The sequence below is a fragment of the Mastomys coucha genome, unplaced genomic scaffold, assembly GCF_008632895.1.
Source record: "Mastomys coucha isolate ucsf_1 unplaced genomic scaffold, UCSF_Mcou_1 pScaffold15, whole genome shotgun sequence".
NCBI classification, from domain to species: Eukaryota; Metazoa; Chordata; class Mammalia; order Rodentia; family Muridae; genus Mastomys; species Mastomys coucha.
Genome location: NW_022196897.1, coordinates 121,631,753 through 121,650,404, shown reverse-complemented (window position 1 = coordinate 121,650,404; position 18,652 = coordinate 121,631,753). Strand labels below are relative to the sequence as shown.

Here is an 18,652-nt window from a genome sequence, read left to right as displayed (position 1 = left end):
CAACTCTCAGCTTAGCTATGATGGAGGTAAAATCCCTTGGTGATGTGAGGGTCATTGAAATACAGCCTCATTATAATGAAAAAAAAAGAAATAATAAAGTTTTTAATTAACTTGAAGATAAATATTTCAATATTTTGTGCATATATTTAAAGTTACAAAAGAAAAGAAAATGAACACAACAAAATAAATGTGCGATATGAAAAAAAAAAGATATACTGAACTACAAAACAGAAACTTTAGCTTCTCAGAAACTTGCTGATAAAACAGCCTGAGGCTCTATCCATGGCAATCTGGCTTGTGCAGTATAGCTGTGCATGTATATCGACTTCATCCCTGATACCAAGGATCCCCGATCCACATGACACAGGCTCCATAGCAGTGCTATTGCCAAAGGTATGTTATCAGAGATGGTGAAATCAAGAGTACTTCATTCAGATGTTTGTGACTTTAATCTGTTTTGTTGTATAGCAAATAAGCTCTAAAATATTAATGCCTTTGAAAACATGTATCTCTTTATTCTTTTTTATGTTTTTACTTAATTTTGATAATTTTATCTAATATATTTTATCATATTCTATCCCATTTCCCAACTAGTCACATCTGCCTCCCATGCCTACTCAATTTCATTCTCTCTCTCTATCAATCAATTAATAAATAAGCAAGACTACACACACACACACACACACACACACACACACACACACACACGCAAATATGTATCATGTAGTATGATTTGTGTTGGTCAACTACTCTTGAACATGAGGCCTGCCCAGGAGTGTATATCCATCCCTACTGTCTTAGTCAGGGTTTCTATTCCTGTACAAACATCATGACCAAGAAGCAAGTTGGGCAGGAAAGGGTTTATTTAGCTTACTTCCACATTGCTGTTTATCATCAGAGGAAGTCAGGACTGGAACTCAAGTAGGTCAGGAAGCAGGAGCTGATGCAGCAGGAGCTGGCCATGGAGAGATGTTTTCTTACTGGCTTGCTTCCCCTGGCTTGCTCAGCCTGCTCTCTTATAGAACCCAAGACTTCCAGCCCAGGGATGGCACCACCCACAAGGGGCCCTACCCCCTTGATCATTAATTGAGAAAATGCCCCACAGCTGGATCTCATGGAGGCACTTCCCCAACTGAAACTTTCTTCTCTGGGATAACTCCAGCCTGTGTCAAGTTGACACAAACCAGCCAGTACACCTACTATCATTGCATTGAAGAAAACAGATTTGTTTCCTCTTCCAGCAGCTATGAATTAATAGATCCTTGGCTAGTAGTATGACTTCGTGTCTACCTTTCCCTCTTCCTACTGGGATTTGATCTGGCTTCAGCTTGAATGGTATTGTGCACACTGTCACCATTTCTGTGAGTTCTTATGTGTATCAGCCCTGTAGTTTCTGGAAAATACTGTTTCCTTGGAGTTATCTACCACCTCTGTCTCTTACACTATTTCCATCTCCTCACATGCATAGATGCCTGAATCCCAAGGGGAGGGGTGTGATAAAGACATCTCTCACTCTCTATACATTGTCAAGTTGTGGGTCTTTTTGTTAATTATTATCTACTGCAAGAAGTTTCTCTGAAAAGAACTGAGTGATATACTAATTTATTGATATAGAACGATGTCATCTAGAATCATTTTACTGGTCTGTTCATGTAGCAAAGTAATAATAGTAGATTTTTCTGTAGGAAAGCCTGATCCTATTACCCATCATATAGTCTTGTGTTTTGAACCTCATTAACAATGGCAGATGCTGGTTCCATAATGAGTTTCATGCCAGAGATATAGGGTTCATCATATACAAGTCAATTAAAATAACCCATCACAAAAAAACTAAACTAAAAGATATAAAACGTACTAAAAATATAAAATATCCAATCAGATGTAGAAATTCCCTTTGTGATAAAAGTCCTGGAGAGACTCCAGATATGAGGGACATGTTTCAACATAATAGAAGAAATTCTATAGAAAGCCCATAGCCAACATCATTCTCAACCAAGAGAAACACAAAGTAGTTCCACTAAAATTAAAAACAAGACAAGAATGTCCACTCTCTCCATACCTGTCCAATATAGTATTTTAGCTAGAATAATAAGGCAACTGAAGATCAAGGAGATACACATAGGAAAGGAAGAAGTTTATGTCTCTTTATTCACTGATGATATGAGTCTTTAGGAGATCCTCAAGATTCCACCAGAAGACTCAACAAACTGAAAACACATTCAGCAGGGTAGTAGGATAGAAAAATAACAGGCAAAAGTCTGAAGCCTTCCCATATACAAATGACAAGCATACTGAGGAGGAAATCATGGAAGCAAAAACTCCTACAATAGCCTCAGAATATATATCTAAAGGTAACTCTAACCAAGCAAGTGAACTGTTTGTATAATAAATACTTAAGACATTTGAAAAAGATACCAAAAGATAGAAATGCTCCCATGCCCATAATATTAACCCTAATCTGTAGGGTTAATATTGTGAAAATAGCCATCCTATCCAAAGCAGTCTACAGATGCAGTATAATCCCCATTCAAGTTGCAACACAATTCTTTACAGAAATTTTCAGCTTCATAAGGAAACACACACATATGCACACACACACACACACACACACACACACACACACAAACCAGGGTAGCTAAAACAATCCTGAATAATAAAAGAACTGCTGGAGGTATTACCATCCTGAATTTCAAGTTGTATTATAGTGCTATAGAAATAAAAACCAGCATGCTAAACTCCTAAATATAGGCACATTGAATCAAATTTAAGACCAAGACATAAATCCACACAACTACAGACACCTGATTTTGACAAAGAAATCAAAAACACACATCAGAGAAAAGACAGCATCTTCAACAAATGGTGCTGGTCAAACAGATAGCTACATGTAGATGAACAAAAATAGATTCGGATTTATCACTTGAACAAAACTCAACTCTAAACTGATCAGAACTTCAATGAGGATGTGTTGCTTATGATGTTTCTTTAGCTGACTTCTTCCTGATTTCAGGTTACCTGGGGTTGACCATAGATTCCACAGCAAGTTTGTGTCCTGAAAGTATGCGTGGACCAGCCCTAACAAGACAGACCTTTCTCACGGCAGATGGCAGAGACTCAAGAACTTAGACTCACATATAATAGGATAAACTTTTTGTCGGTTCATCAAATTCAATGACTAACCTCACAATCACAGAGAAATGTCCTCCAGAATCTCCAAGGAGACCCTCCACTGTTACCTGCTGGAAAATTATCAGGAAGGAGTGAAATTGTAATAGTATTTCAGTCTACTGTGTCTCTATCAAGCTGTGAACCTCCAGGCAGCTATTGTATGTCCCCACTCCTCATTCGTAAAATGGGGCATGAGAGTAATACCAGACATGTCCCAAAACTGTTGGATAAACCAAATGAGATATGGGCAATAGTACATAGATGCATGCAAGGAATAATTTCATCCTTATAGATGCTTTTCTTTACTTTAAAACCTTTCTGCCTTTCAAGAATCTTTTCTCCTCCATTCCACAAAAGTGTCCCCTCTACCTACGATTTTTAATTCATGTAATTCTTGCATGATTGCCTTTCACTTCTAGGTCTTATTCAAATCACCATATTTGAACATAATGCAAAGGCAATATGAATAGTAAATAATCCTGTGTTTGACTGTGGGGAAGATAGCTGGTGATCAGATAGCAGATCTGTTACTGGGAAGCTTGTTTGTAAGTAAGCTTCATGAACTATGTGCTGTCACCTCAACCCTGTAGCCTAAATATGAGAGGTCTGCAGATCAGGAATTGACCCAGCCTGCCACCATGTGAATTACTTCTTACACATACATAATCTTCCTGTGTAAGATAAGAGTGAGAATCTTAGCTTCTAAAAGAAGAGTTATGGGCCTTTGCCATGTGGAAGTAGGATGTATAGTCTCTAAAGACAGAAAAGCACTCCATTAAACTGAAGACAATCCCTTGTGTCCTGCCTGCATTCTGACCCTTCTACATCCCCCACAGACATACCAGGTTCCCTGTAACCTGTAGACAAGTGAGTAGAACACAGTGCTATTCCACTACACTGGAATACCTAAAAAGCAAAAAGGCAGAGGAGGATCTGTTTCCATGACAACATGTTTTGCAAATGAGAAAGCTTAACCCTTTGCTGGGAGCTTTTGTCCAGGAGGGAAAATAGTAAGCTTCAATTCAGTACCTTGAACTAATGGCCAATATGGATCAATTTTTATTATCATATATAGTTCTATATACCAAAATACTCTAAAACTGGACAGCTGAAAACACACTCAAAGTGACAAAACTGATGGAAGAAAATAAAGATGTAAATAAATGAACAAATGTAAAGATATCTGATTTCCGTGGATTCAAAGATGTAATATTATTAAGAAGATATAACTATTCAAAAAATGCCTATAAATTCAGTTTGATCCAATGAAAATATTAATGATGGCTTTTGAAGAAATAGAAAAACAACCCTGCCTGGGTTGTGGCTTAGAGGTATACTACCTAACTTGCCTCTATAAGGCCCTGAATTCCATCTAGACTAATGTAGAAAGAAGAACAAAAAAAGAGAGAAAGAAATAGAAGGGATGAGGGGAGGGAAAGAGAGAAAGAAAAAAGAGAAGAAAGGCGAGACAGAGTGGGTTACATGCAATCACAAAGAGTCTTAAAGACTGAAATATTCTTTAATTTGAATGTTACATGTTATTTTTTATGCATGTGTGTATTGCTTGCATGCATGTTTGTACACTACACCTGTGCCTGGTGCTTGTGGAGTCCAGAAGAGGGCACCAGACCCCCTGCAACTGCAGTTACAGATGATTATCAGTTGTCATGATGTTAGGAATTAAAGCCAGATCTTCTGCAAGAACATCCAGGGCTCTTAACCAATGATCCATCACTCCAGTCCCCAAAATACTCTAAAAGTAAAAATAAAATTGAAGGACTAATAGTTCTCAATCTTAGAACTTGCTATACTATGCAGTAAAGTCCAAAATAGTCTCATGTTGGTATAAGTATAAACACTAAAGCTCACAAAATAGAACCATCCCGGCAATAAACTGACATAGGTGCCAAGACTATTCACTGAGAATAACAGCCTTTTCAATACTATGGAAAAGCTGGATATCCACATACAAAAGAGCAGAGATGGATCCTTAATCAATACCATATTTAGAAATTAACTCAAATGCATCAAAGACCTGAACATGTGCCTCAGCTCTGAAGCGTTCAAAAGAAATACAGAGACACAGCATGACATTGGATCTGGCAATAACTTCTTGTATATGAAGCCAAAGAGATGCACACACACACACCCAAAAGAGATACTGCCTAAACAGTAAATGTTAGTCTTTATAATATTTTCAAATCACCTGTGTGATAAGACATTATAGGTACTTAAGCAACTGGAAGATAAAATTATATGCACTAACTGGAGTTTGAGTATATTTACTCTCCAGCATGTTTAAGCTTCTCAAAAATGTCTGTATCCAGAACAATCAGACCCACCATGTGCAGTCCTTGGTTGGTGGTTGAGCCCCTGGGAGCTCTGAGGGTAGTAGTTAGTTCATATAGTAGAGGATTGCAAAGTCAATCATCAATAGGAGGATAGGACCTTGGCCCTGTGAAGGTTCTGTGCTCCAGTGTAGAGGAATGCCAGGGCCAATAAGTGGGAGAGGGTGGGGTGGCAGGCATGGGGAGTGGGGAGGCAACAGGGGTTTGTTCTTGTTGTTTTTGTTTGTTTGCTTGTTTGTTTTTTGGAGGGGAAACTGGGAAAGGAGAAATTTACATGTAAATAAAGAAAATATCAAAAAAAAGTCTTTAGGTAAAAACTCTGACTTTAGGAGGATGAGCCCATACTTGTGCAAATTGTTTAGAATCCTGGCAAATTCTCAACAACGTCCAACTATGGTAGATTGATGCAAGGATGGTCTCACTTTTCCTCTCCTATCTGCTCACATGCCCTTTGCAATAAGCCTCAGAAGTGATGTCTCTCAGGAGATGGAGGCTACCTTCCTGCAGACATGAAGTTTAGCCATATGACTTTTACCACTAGAACCAGGAGATGTGAAATTATGCCTAATTCAGCCAATGCTTTTAGACACTGTGAAGCTTGGAATCCTGTTTGGTTGCCATATAAGTAAGTATGGACTAGCTGGGCAACAAATAAGAAACACATGGAGCAGAAACTTGTTGCCTCAGGTTAGGCCACCCTAGACTAGCTATCCTTAAGGAGCTGCCTCATTAGTTGAGAAAATATAGACACACAAGAAATTGTCAACATGTAACATTCTGAGGAGGAATAGATAGTCATTACTTTATACCCATTTGTTGTTGTTGTTGTTGTTGTTGTTGTTCTTCTTCTTCTTCTTCTTCTTCTTCTTCTTCTTCTTCTTCTTCTTCTTCTTCTTCTTCTTCTTCTTCCTCTTCTTCTTCTTCTTCTTCTTCTTCTTCTTCTTCTTCTTCTTCTTCTTCTTCTTCTTCTTCTTCTTCTTCTTCCTCTTCTTCCTCTTCTTCTTCTTCTTCTTCTTCTTCTTCTTCTTCTTCTTCTTCTTCTTCTTCTTCTTCTTCTTCTTCTTCTTCTTCTTCTTCATGTGTGTGATTTGAGTTTGCTGGGCTTGCATATGCATATCTATGTTCCCAGGTCTGTGGATTCAGACATGTGTATAGTGCCTATAAATATGTTGTATGTAGAGGCCAGAGTAGATTTGGGGTGTCTTCTCCAACTACTCTCTATCTACTCCAACTACTACTTTCTCTACTCTGATCTATATTGAAGCAGGCTCTTTCTTTGAATCCAGAGCTTGTTGATGGAGCTAGTTTAGTTTACAGCTTGCTCCAGGAACTAGCAACTGCCTCTTGGATGCTGAGATCACAAGTAGTAGCCAAGCTGCCATTCAGTTATGAGGGTGTTGGAGATCTCAACTCTGGTCCTCACACTTGCACAGTGAGTGAGTGCTTTGCCCACAGAGATACTTTCCCAGCCCCTAAACCCTTCTTTTAATTGTGGCAAAAAATACACATAACAAAAACTTCATTTTAAGCATATAATTTAGTGTCATTAAGTACATCCAACATGTTGTAAATTTTATTACCCAAAACCAAAACTCCAGATGGACTAAACACTAATTGTCCCTTTCCTAGGTCCCCAGTGACCTCTAATGTATTTTCTGTCTACATTAATTTTCCCATTCCGAGATACAACAAAAAATTGACCTATGCAAAAGCATTTTTTATCTGGCTTATTTTACTTAGCACAAGGCTTGCAGGGATCATACATGACTTACTATCATAAATTGTTTCCTTTAAAAAGAAATACTCTATTTTTTTTAAAAAAAATATCATATTTTGGTTATCCATTCATCTATTGATGAGCAATTGACTTGCATCTACTTTTTTGGTTATTGCAAATGTTGTTGCTGTGAGCATTAGCATCAGAGAATCTTGACAGCTAACATCAAGTCAGCCCTGGTGTTTGTAGCAATGGTACCTACTGAGAGAAGCCAAAACACAAGAGCTCGAAAAACAACAGAATAGTAGAGCTAGAAAGAAGCCCGACTAACAGGCTCTCTCAGTAGAGAGAAGATCCCTAGACCTGCAAAGGTTGTTATCTGACAAAACTGCATTATTGCTGCTGACATTGGCTATACTAGTACCCAGATGGCTGCACTCACAATCCAGTGCTCACTCTGCAGTTTGATCTCATTATGCAGCCCCGAGTTTGACAGCCAATAACCTTTCTCTGCTCTTGGGGACCTTGCAGCTCCAAGTTTGCTTTACCCAGCAGCATCGCCAGCCTTGCCTACGAGCTTGTTTAGAAATCCAGAGTCATATGGCACACCACAGACCTGCTCAAGGGAAGTCTGTGTGCTACAAGATGCCAAGGGAAAGGAGGGCAGAGCGAAGTTTAATGGGAACTGTATAAGGATAATGGTTTTCAATTATGTCTGCTCATTGAAATCACCTGAGAGAGACTTAAAACTGCCACCGCCTGGGCTCCCTGAAGGGAATCCTTCCCAATTTTTTTTTTTTTTTTTTTTTTTTTTTTTTGGAGTAAGACTGGGCCTAAGGTATAAGTGTAGCTGGCCCTACCGCTTATCTACTATGAGGTGGCCTTGGTGAAGGGAGAGATTCCCTTCCCCTTCCGCACCTGAGGTAATGGGAGAGCCGGCCCTAGAAGTCATGAGAGAAAGAAAGCTGGCCCTGCCCACCAGCTTCCTACTTGGGGAGTGGGCCCTGCCACTCTATCTGGGCAGCACAATAGAACTGGTCCTGGTGTCCAGCGAGCTAGGGATGGGGCAGAGAGGCCTTGAGGGCCTGAGAGTAGGAGAGCTGGCCCCACCCCTTGCTGGCTGCTGCATTAGGTGAGTGAGCCAGGACAGTGCCAAAGAGTGGTCTGCATGTGATGCCTGGTAGTCTGGGTATGGGAGAGCTGGTGAACTGACCAGCTCAGCTACCACCCAAGCCCAGATCCAGGGCTTGAGCTAGTCCACCCCAACCTCTCCCTCATCTATAAAAGAGCCAATCTTACAAATCCAAAGCTGCAGTATTTCCATGACACAGGGCTCCAAGATATCCAAAGGAACCCCAGTGAGGATTATAACTAGTGTATCAGAAGCCAGAGGCCTGATGACTCCTTGCAATGAACATTTACAAGTAAAGATGTATGGACAAGGGCTGCAGAAATGGCTCAGGAGTTAAGAGCACTGACTGTTCTTCTAGAGAGATCCTGAGTTCAATTCCCAGCAACCACTTGGTGGCTCACAATTATCTGTAATGGGATCTTATACTCTTTTCTGGTGTGTCTGAAGACAGCGACAGTATACTCGCATACATGAAATAAATAAATACATCTTTAAAAAAAAAGATGTGCAGACAAAAGAATATACTGTGGGACACACTATGACACATTACAGCTTCCACAACGAGATGATTTTTATGTTTTGCTTGTTGGTTGGTTGTTGTTTGACCAAGCCAGCTCAGTCAGTCAATAGGCTCTCCAGCGCAAGAGTGAAGATTAAAAAGAAAAAAGACAATTAGACAATATTGTAGCATGATCTCAGCTAGTTCTGAGGCTGAGGCAGGTTATTTTTTCCCAATCTGCCTTAATACCATTTTAATTACATGAAAGCAATAAGGGCAAACAGTACAATAAACACAAATAATCAAGGAACAAGCAAGGTAATAAGCAAAGTCCCGAGATCACGGTTTCTAAGGGCTTATCAGGACGACCAAGATACCAGAGCCCACTTCCCTGTCCTAGCCCAAAATCAGATTCTTGCCTAAAACCTACTTCTTTTGTTCCACCCTAAAATTAGATTCCTGCCTGAGCTTACTTCCTTGTCATGATCCAAGGTCAGATTCCTGCCTGAAGCCCATTTCCTTGTCCTTGGCCAATGTCAGATTCCTGCTGAACAGCCCCAAAGCTCCCCACAGTTGTTTTTGTTGTTTATTGTCTTTGGGGAGGAGAGGTTGCCAAGGCAGAGGGCAGATAAGAAGGAATTAGGAAATGAGTGGGACTAGGGTGCCTGTAAGTTCCCAAAGACACCACATCTCTGCAGTGCTAAAGATGGGGGTAACTTCTCATCAGGCTTTCCTTTCATGGAATGGAGCTAGCATTCTCTTTATAACCAAACAACCTTTCGGAAGATCCCTGTGGATGAGCTCCCTGCATTGTCCAGTGAAAGTTGGATGAGGAGATACATGAAGTACTGGCAATTTTACAAGTGTGTTTTTATACAAGATAAAGAGTCAGTAATCGAATTTGTAGTGGAGAGGAAAATTTTAAGCTTCTGCAGCTGTGTATGCAGCCTAGTGGATATGACTTGCCTAACTTATCTGAGGTCCTAGGTTCAGTACCCACACAAACAAAACATGGAAAAAAAAACTTTATGTCAATGATTGATAAACCATTGACATTACAGCATAATGAAATCCAAAAACTAAAATTATGGCAAATTACAACTATAACTAAAGAATGAGATCCAATAAAAGTATGTGTTTTAGAAAGATAAGTGGATACAATAGGCCCTCTGCCTGAACACAGTGGCTGATCTGTACATCCAGTGGCTCTTCTGGGCCCAGGAAAATAGCTCTCAAATTTGGGAGAACCAGAGAAGCAGTATTTCCTTCAGGAACATGGAGCATTGCCATTCTCAACTGTACGCCTCTGAGGTCTATCTGTAGGCCTTGCATGACCTGTGAACCATGTCTTCTTTGTTTCACAGAATCTTCATCATTTAAGTGTGTAGTCATAATGTGAAAACACAACTGTTGTGGTACATTTGTGGAAGGAAAGATTATATTGTTTGTGTCTCTTCTGGAGTGTGTGTGCTATGTGGGTCCCAGGCTTATCTAGGATATTATTGGAGGAAGTGGACTTGTTCATCTTCTTCAACATGGCAAGGTAACTCAGAAATAAGTGAATTTCCTCTCAATATTTCTGCATGGGTTCCTGCTATTCCATTGCTCTTTGATAGAATAGGCCAGATGATATGGTAAATACTACAGACTCCTGTATGCTGGACTTGAACTTGCTCTCTGAGATATTTGAATAAACATAAATATGCTCTGCTCCATCATTACCATAGCATCTCTGGAAACATAATAAATACCACAGAAGTGCTCCTTATGCTGCAAATCAGTCGTTTCCCACATTTTATTATGAACTACTATTTCTGTTCATACAAAACAAAGAATGATCCTACCATTGTGGATTTAAGGAAGGAAAAAATATCTGTTTTCCTTGTGATATATATATATATATATATATATATATATATTAACTATATATTATATATTAATCAACTATAGTATTGACAGAAAGTATTCATTGATTTTCAGAAATAGCTTGGGGTGTGAAAAGGAACCAGGAGTGAGCCAAGGGCACAAAGTCTGCAGTGTTCTGATTTCAGGGTAGGCAGGAGTTAACTAGCATTTTTATAAATGCAAACCGTGGCCCAGAAGGTCCTGTAGACTTAGATTCTGCATTTCTCTGCAAAATTCTGGGTGATGTTGATGCTACTGTTCCAAGGCCTTGCTTTGAGTGACTGGAAGAGAAACTCCAGCACTATGGCCCAGAGAGCTTAGAAGTAAGTGACCTGGTGCCACCAGCAGAGATGCAATTGTCTGAGAAGGGATGCTGGCTTCAGGAGTGTGCATGAACTGGCCAAAGGATGCAAATGTGGAGCTGCAGCTGAGAGCTGTTGTCATCTATTCTGCAGAATGCAGATGCTGCAGACTCTTCTACTGCCTTAGCCATTTGTAAGTACGGATAATAACTCTTAAAAAGAATAAAAACCTCAAGCTGCTTTCTTAAACTTTTCACTTCAAAGTGATGATTTCAAAGTGATGAAATGCCAAGAATGAGCACAGCACGCTTACCTTTCAGATAAACGGGTACATTACATTTAAGAAAAGTAAGAAGGAAGGAAGGAAAGGAAGGAAGGAAGGAAGGAAGGAAGGAAGGAAGGAAGGAAGGAAGGAAGGAAGGATGGATGGAAGGAAGGAAGGAAGGATGGAAGGAAGGAAGGAAGGATGGAAGGAAGGAAGGAAGGAAGGAAGGAAGGAAGGTGGAAACTCATACTCTAGAAGTCAAAGACTCATTGCAAAGTCAGTGCTTTTGGTGTACACAAAGAAAGCTTCAGAGACTCAAAAGTTTTCTCTAGGTGAGCATTGGGTTCCTATGGTGAAAATAGTAAAGGTCTGGGTGCACAGAGAGTAGCCAAGTCATGATAGCATTACTAATATCATTCCTTTGGGCATTTAGTAATTTAAGGTCCACCCTGTCTTGGTTACCTTTCTGTTTATGTGGTAAACACATCCCAAGAAAAAGAATTACAAGAGAAAGATGAGATGATGGCAATGGTTAGAGATTAGATAGATAGATAGATAGATAGATAGATAGATAGATATCAAAATTCATCTTATAGCTTAGGCTAGACTAGAACTTAGTATGTAGTCCATTATGGCCTTCAACTTTAAAAGTAGTGGTTTTTTGGGGGGGTGGGGGGGAGGGATGTACCACAGTGTGAGGTTTGAAGATGTGAGCATGGACATCTGAGGACTTGTGGGAGTCTGTTGTTTCACTCATCCAACCATGTGGTTCCTGGATTTAAGTCAGCTGTCTTGATGACAAACCCTTGTTCCAACAAGGTCACACCTTGTAATCCCTCTCAAGTCATCGTACCACTCCCTAATGTCCAAGCATTCAAATAAAACTATTCAAACCAACATAATTGTGGAAGAAAGGAACTACGCTACTTCAGGAAGTTCAGGCTAAGATGTGGAGATAACATGAAAGATGTGCAGAACTACCTGTTATCTGTCAGATTTTGTGTCATTAATCATGGTGTCTTCCTCTCCCCTAAAATGCATTTTTTCACTAAATGAATATTGAGCTGAGTATTTCCATTGTCCTCAATGATGCATGGTCAATGAAATAGCCATAATAAATATCCAAGAACATTCCATTTCAAACCGACTTTAGCCTCAAGCTGGCCAGAGTAAGCTCAGGCTGCCCGCTTTGTGGCTTTGTGTTGCAAGCAGGATGAAGTCAGTCTATAACCTTTAGCAATGAATAGGAAGTCAGCATCAAGCTTAGTTTCTTGTGGAATTCTTCAGTGAGTGTGTTGGTATCACAGTGATGTAGACAGCAGAGAAAATGGCAAACAGTAGAACACTTTCCAATTTATGATGAAATCTCTATTTCTGCGAAGTTCGCAAAACTTTCCTTTAAAATATTTTATTCTCTTAGAATTTGTGCAAAATGCAACTTTATATTTAGTTAGTAAATGATTGGTTTATTTTGGATCCCACATGATTATCAGTACCATACAGTCTGTTGAGCAGTTTTTGTTTTGGTTTGGTTTTGAGTTTTCAGTGTTCTGCGGCTTTTATTGTTGCTTTGGGGTTTTTTGGCTATTTGTTTGTTTGCTTTTGCTTAGAAATCTTCACAATACCTCCCCCTCTGAGATATACTGGCCAAACTGTCATATTTTCCAGAAATAATGTATTGTTCAAGTCTTATCCAACTGACCCAGCCCAATTAGTCCAGTGGGAAGATGTAGAAAATAGATGTGATACTTCAAAACCCAACCAAGAATTCAAATCTTTTTGGGAGGCTGTGGGTGTTAGATTTGTCTTATTTTGTTGTGATTATGGACACAGATGTTTCCAGCCACTTGTGTGACAGGTGAAATGGTTCTCCCCATACAGGATCAGAATTCAGGTATGGAGTTTAAGGTCAGATACTTCTGAACCGTACCTTAGCTTATTCTCTAGTCTTGGGAATTTTTGCTGTCTGGCCTCTTGGGAAATATTTAAGGTGACAATGTAAAGCACATCCTTAAGGTGCAGAGAAAATGCTGTTTTTGAAAAGGAAATGTAAGGTCTTATTAGGGCAAAGCTGTTAATTACACACTTCATTATTGTCAAGGTTAATACAGACAGTGAGAACAGAGGCACTTTTTCATCTCTTCCCCGGGAACAAGGGGAGACAGCTGTTCTCCTGGACAGATCCATTAACGCTTATCACCAGCCGCCAGCCTGCACAAGCCGTGCCATGAAATATGGCTGCTGTCACCAGGAGCCAGAATGGATGCCGAGCTGGTCCAGGTTACAGCGGAGAGACAATGAGAACCCCAGCTTCAGATGCAAATAGATTGTCTTGCATTGGTTTTTAATGCTTGCAGTTTCCACAGCATTAAATTCACTGATACTCTTGTAGTTATTGTATTATTGATCTCTCTAAAATTACACAGATCTCATTTAAAATAAGCATCAGACGCCAATTATAATGAACAACGGTCCTTCCGTATGATGCCTGTTTAAGTCACATTGGACAATTCTGCATGTTTGGATTTCATTATTGTTGCTTTGATGGTTATGATTTCATAAGGAAAACACAAGTCAGCAAAAATAAATAAGCCTTGGGTTCTCAGTTAACTGGACTTGCTGATCAAAGAGGCTATAAAACCCTTCTTTTACTTTATTGTGTCTGTGTGTATTCTGAAACGTTGTTTGCAACAAGCATTTGCACTTTGTGAGACCCCTGCTTATTAAAAATGAATTAGGAGTTCATCTGAAACAAATAAACAAAAAAACCCCATGTGTTTCTACTAAGAATGATTTGCATACTTGGTCAAAATCATTTTAAAATTCTAAAAATTAATATCCAAGAAAAGAAATACCTTTACTTTTCTTGTCTTTCTCATTTGCTCTCCTTTGTTTCCTTCCCATGAGTAAATTTAATATTTTTCCTTCAAATATTAACAACCACATATTTAGTTTTGTTGCACCTAGGTTTTCTTTATCTGCAACTAAGGATTATTACAGTTCATTAGGTCTATGATGCTAAGGAAGCATGCAGACCTGAGACAGCATACAGACTCACCTGGAAAGTACAAGAGCAAAATGGTGAAAGTTGTTTATTTTAACGGTAGGGGTAGCACCTGACCTTTTATTTTATTATTATTATTGAAATTATTATTACTATTATTATTTTACATATTCACTTTACATCCCACCCACTGCCCCCCTCCATTCACCACCTCCCATAATCCTTCCCCCATTTCCCTTCCCCTTCTTCTCTGAGCAAGTGGGGGGCCCTTTGGGATGTCACCCAACCTTGGCACATCAAGTCTCTGTGAGCTCATCCTCTCCCATTGAAGCCAGACAAGGCAGCCAAGCTAGAAGAACATATCCTACAGACAAGTAAAAACTTTTGGGATAGCCCTGCTTCAGCTGTTCAAGACCCACGTGAAGACCAAGCTGCACTTCTGCTATTTAAAGCATAAAATGTATTTCACCTTCATAATGGATGAGAAACCCAAACCAACTGTAACACTAAAGATAGACAGATGATGATAGATAGATAGATAGATAGATAGATAGATAGATGATATAGATAGGTATAGATATAGATAGGTATGCCTTTGTGTATAGCAAGAATAGTACACATGTATCTGTGTCTGTGTGTGTGTGTATGTGTGTGTGTTTACAAAATGCTGGCTCCTGCTAAACTGTAAATATATTTTCATTGTAATGTACATTATATATAAAATATGTTTTCATTGTAAAGTTTCCCTGAATACAGGAAATCTAGAATCTAAAAAAAACAACAAACAAACAAAATATGTGATATGTGATTGTAGTGTGTGCAGTGTGAGCTACAGGACAGCAGTGCCACCTATACTGGCTTTAGGGTATTGCGGCATCTCAGGCTCTCTCCTGGCCTTTTGAATCTGAATTCTCCTTCCCCAGAACCTTGGACTGACTTGTATAGACATTATGGCCTGAGAAACCTCAGCCTGAGACTTCCCTCTGAGGAAAGGTCTCCATCAGGGTTCACTATGCTTCTACCTGTCCTTAGTTTTCATGACTGTCATTCAGTTTGAATCTTGAAAGTCTAGCTGTACTAATTTTCTAAGTCATACATTACATGTTTAAGAAGGATACCAGTGCAGTACTGATTACGCCTTGAAATCATTCAGTTATATATATTTTTAGTTATAATAAAACACATTTATTTCATGTTGCAGTTGTAGATAATGTGAACCACACCTCCCCTTTAAATTTCAGAAATTTATAGTTTGCATATTCTTACTAATAATTTTACTTGCTACTTTTATCCAATTTTGTCCTATATATGCAACCATGGCTAAATTTCTATTGTTTGCAGCTTCCTTCTTTCCCAAAATTTCAGTTTTCTTTCCCAAATTTTCAGCTTAACTTAAAACTTTACTGAGATAATAGTCAAATAAGAAGGATTTACTTGTGCTTTACCAATACTTTCTATGGCAGGAATCGTGTCAACCAATTTATTCATAATATTATTCAGTATGAATTAATTGCTAACTTAATCCTGTAAGGAAAGCATTGATTCTCACTATTTCATAGACTAAGAAGCCATGCCCACAAAAGTTTAAGCAATTTTCCTTATACTATATAGTTTATAAGTATTGCAAGTCTAACTTTTAAAATGAAAAGCAATATTACACATTGTTGTGGTAAATTTGCATAGGGAGATGTGAGCCAATGCCTATCCAGACACAATGCCAGGTAAGGGGATCTTTCCACCCAAGGCTAACTTGATGAACCAATGAGATTAACTGTGTTACTTACAGTGTAGGCACCTGGACAAATGTAGGCAGCCACAGCATTCACCCCAGCAACTGTTAACTGCTTATCCATCCTCAGGGAAGGCCCCCACCACCTCTCCTGCCTTGTGTACAATACTCCAGCCCTTGCATAAGTAGAGTCTCATGTGTGTAACCACAGATGCTCTGACTTCAAGAAGGTAGTGAACATTTTGTGTCCATGCCTGGAGAATAGGGCTCTCCAACAAGAGACCTTTCTTATCCCTTCTTCAAAAAACATTTCTCTCATAGCACTGTTAATATTTCCCCTTTTATATCAACAGACAGGTGGAATCTCATTCAGTACATTTACTCCCTTAATTTGTATGTGAAGTTACCAGTCCTTTGAATACAGTGACCAGTGCATAGAAATAGCAGACTTGACAGTTCTAAGTCCAAGAGGTGAACTGTATGCAGTGATCACTATTATCCCACAAAAATCCATTATACTAAAGAGGATGCCAGAAAAATATGGCAGTCTAAGAAATGTTGGAAAGCAAGAGGTTACAGATACAAAATAGAGGATGTTAGAAAGGACATTGTAGTAGTATCAGATTAGGTTCAGAAATATAAACATGCCTTAATATTCATACAAGTGGATAGATACATAGGTATGCTTGTGTTAGTATACAAATGTAGAGTTTCTAGTTCTGCTCACTGGGACGGCTTGGGAAAAGTGATACCCCAGTACCAATGAAGTAAACCCTGAGTCCCAATTGTCATGCCTTAGATCATTGATATATAGAAGGAGGGCTTCATGGAGAATTGGCTGATGAAGCAACAGAGTTAGAGAAACGTGTGATAAAGGCAGGACACTTTATAATGATGGAGAAGGCGAATGTGCTTTATAATAGAAAGAAGATTGTCAAAGGGACACAGATACCAACATAAAGGAACCTTTGGGGACAAAAGCTCCAACCGTCTGGGTAACAAAGCAAATGGCACAATGTGGATCATAACTCAAAGGATTTAACACATTTCTGTGAGTCTATGATATTGATATAAACAAATGACTGAACAAACAAATAAATACTAAATAAGGGCAGTACATAAGCCTAAGCCTCCTATGAAGAACTCCACATGCTTTATGCAAAGATATACCTTATGCAACGAGGTGGAACTTAACCCCTACTGCCACCAACCCCCTCCAAAAGGGAGTGTGGGGGGTACACCTTGTGTCTCACTACTGGAGGGAAAGAAGGAATTGTAAGTTAGAAATTAAGCACCTGACCAATAAAACTTTACCTAACTAACCAAGGTAACATTATCAGAAATAAACCATGTTGACAGTGTGCACCAGATCTAAGGTGATGAAATGGCTATTTCACAGCCTTTCTTCGTGCAAACCCATTACCCCAGTTTAACCATGATAAAAATATCCAATTGAGGGACATTCTGAATATACTTGTTCACTACTTTTTGAAACTGCCAAGAACATAACACCAAGGGAAGTCTCAGAAACTGTCAAAGAGACTCAAAAGACATAATAAATAAGTCTTTATTTCTCATGGTTGGGAACCCTAGGAGAAAGCTGATGGAGTGCGATAAAGGTGGCTTTTTTATTGACAGTAATGCAAAATGGACATGAAACACTGGGTGAGAGAGGCATTTTGGAAATCTCTGCCCCATCTATGTCACTGTCAAGCTATTCTAAAATGAGTTTATTTAAAGGGACATAAATAAAAACAATTAATGTAAGACTGTTTGTCAGGGAGAAAAATGTCCTTGTCTTTCAGCATGAAGTTTGAGGCACTAATATATGGCTCCCAGACTCTAGGACAGCTTGGTCTTCTCCCTCCACTTTGAACTTTCCCATGGTACTAACTATGATGATTCTGAACTCCTTATAACTTGCTCAAATGCATTTTTTCTCCTAAAATCTTGATAGCCACCTTTTGTTCTTTGTTCTTTTATCCACCCCCACATATTTCAGTGCAAACCGTGTAATGACAAGCCAAGGCACAGCTGACTGGCTTCATAAGTGGCTTGCCATTTCTTTCTGTTCCTTGTATTCTGATGTTATTTATGTTTATTAAAGGGAACAGTTTGTCGCTGAGATTCAGACACAGTCACATCGTTACCAAGCAAAATCCCAAATCCAAAGATGGTAACGCACACATGTGGCCTCTTTGAGGACTCTAGTACAATTCTTAACAGTATCACATTGGATTGCAAATGAAACCCCATAATTATTCTCCATACTGTTCTATAGTCACAGTTTCAGAATGTGTCGTCTAGAATCATCCACAAAGTCTTATAGCATCAGTCAGTTATATAGATGTAAAAAGATCTTCCATAGATGTATAAAGATTGTACACTCATTTCTACCCATGTTTATATTCAAGTGACACTGCTTATTAATCATCTGAATAGTGAATTTTAAAATAACAAATATGTTTTTTATAACCAAACACTAGAGACTGCTAAAATGTATAGCCATAAACACATTATTAGAAGTTGAAGGTTTGCACAGTCCCTCAGGCTGAAATTACTACTGATGTGTGTGTGTGTGCG

The 18,652-nt window shown here is 39.0% G+C and overlaps 1 protein-coding gene across 7 annotated transcripts in view; it reads left to right on the top strand.

The window, feature by feature from the left end:
- Pak5 (p21 (RAC1) activated kinase 5) overlaps nucleotides 1–18,652 on the top strand; it is a 302,472-nt gene that overhangs the window by 245,752 nt on the left and 38,068 nt on the right. The gene's annotated exons all lie outside the window — the stretch shown is intronic.